The sequence below is a fragment of the Frankliniella occidentalis genome, unplaced genomic scaffold (assembly GCF_000697945.3).
Source record: "Frankliniella occidentalis isolate FOCC.00 unplaced genomic scaffold, Focc_3.1 Scaffold82, whole genome shotgun sequence".
Lineage (NCBI taxonomy): Eukaryota > Metazoa > Arthropoda > Insecta > Thysanoptera > Thripidae > Frankliniella > Frankliniella occidentalis.
The window spans coordinates 287,598-289,188 of record NW_026267212.1 but is presented as its reverse complement, the minus strand read 5'-3'; the positions used below and the strand labels follow the sequence as shown (position 1 = coordinate 289,188).

Sequence of the window (1,591 nt, the reverse complement as noted above, 5' to 3'; positions counted from 1 at the left end):
TAGCACATTCTGAGCACCATCCTCAGCTAGCATCTCATCCTCTTCCTCTTCGTCATTCATATCCAAAATATTTTGCCCCTGTAAATTACAAAAAACAAGGAGCACAGGAAACATCAAATTAATTTGCTGTTAAAAAGATAAACTCGTTCTTTACACCAACCCTGAATATATGATGTGTTTTCAGTGATGTGTGACAACATAGAAACATCTATTATAAGTTAGTAGAGTTGTAGTGAAACATTTAGCAGCAATTTAGCAAACTTTCATGTGGTTATGATTGTAAATATGCAGTATTGGATCACACTGAATTACTCATATATGTATATGGCATGCATACCTATATTGTTACAAGTTTAGTCTTTTCCATACATAATCAACTTTTTGCAAAACACCCTTTAAGATAATAAGATACACTTTGCAACAGAAGAATCAGAAGTATGTCGGGCTATTTATCAAAATTGTAGAATCTAATAGCGACTGTAATTGTTGGAGGGAAAGTCATAGGAATCTAAAATGGTTTTATTGTGTAATTTCACAAGGGTTTCAGTTTGTTTATAGCATATTTTCATTTTCCAATTTGTTTCAAACATATTTCTCAAACATGGCTTTGATTGTTCATAGCATTTTCCAATTCTTTTCAAACATATTTCTCAAACATGGCTAAAAGAGAAATGTTAGTGTCAGGGTTCCAGTTCGTTAATAGCATATTTTCATTTTCCAGTTCCTTTCAAACGTATTTCTCAAACATAACGTAACGTAACGTGACATGGCTAGAAGAGAAATGTTAGTGACAGACACATCAGATATTAGTTAAAATTCATGCAATTTATACACACCTTTTTAAGCAATAAGTTTTTAAGTATGAGGGTATCAGTTTTTAATAATATACCAACCAGATAATTGCACTTTTCACAAATAATAGTAGACTGTGATCAGGTCTTCCCTTCTACCCTACCAACTTTTCTCCCTATACATTGTTGAGTTCATTCTTTTGTTTGAAGCCCGGCGCGGGGCGCGGGATCGTTTTCTAACAGCAGATGGCGCCACTGGCTTGCTATAGCTCCCAGGAAGATACTTTTGATTTGGGTGTTTGCAAAGTGGATCTTATTATCTTACAAGGGTGTTTTGCAAAAAGTTAATTTTGTATAAAAAAAAATCAACTAGTAACAAAATAAGTGTGTATGCCATACATAAGAGTGATTTAGTAACTCAGTATAATGATATAATGGTGCATTCACAGTCACTACCACATAGCTCATAGCTCTAAAAACACTTAGAAATTTTTACTAAGCAGTAAAATTTTTGACTGGTAACTGAAAAAAACCTCTATTATGGAATATCAGGGCTGATTCCCTGAGTAGAATAAGCATTCATTCATACTTGTAAGCTCCTTACTCACAGAGATGAACAGATGTTTCTAAATTATACCACACCAAGGACAATACTCGTTCTTTTTACCTCACGGTATATAAAGTAAGGGGAGGTAAAGAACGAGTAAAAAGAGAGAAAAATTATCAGTAACATATAGATTAGTTTTTAAATATTGCGGTTTAAAAATGTGGTAGGTATCATTATTGTACCATATTAATAT

General features: G+C 33.1%; 1 protein-coding gene across 1 annotated transcript in view; it reads right to left on the bottom strand.

Moving 5' to 3' along the window:
- Window positions 1-1,591, bottom strand: part of LOC113210503 (RNA-binding protein Musashi homolog Rbp6) — a 203,340-nt gene that overhangs the window by 68,238 nt on the left and 133,511 nt on the right. The window lies entirely within an intron of this gene.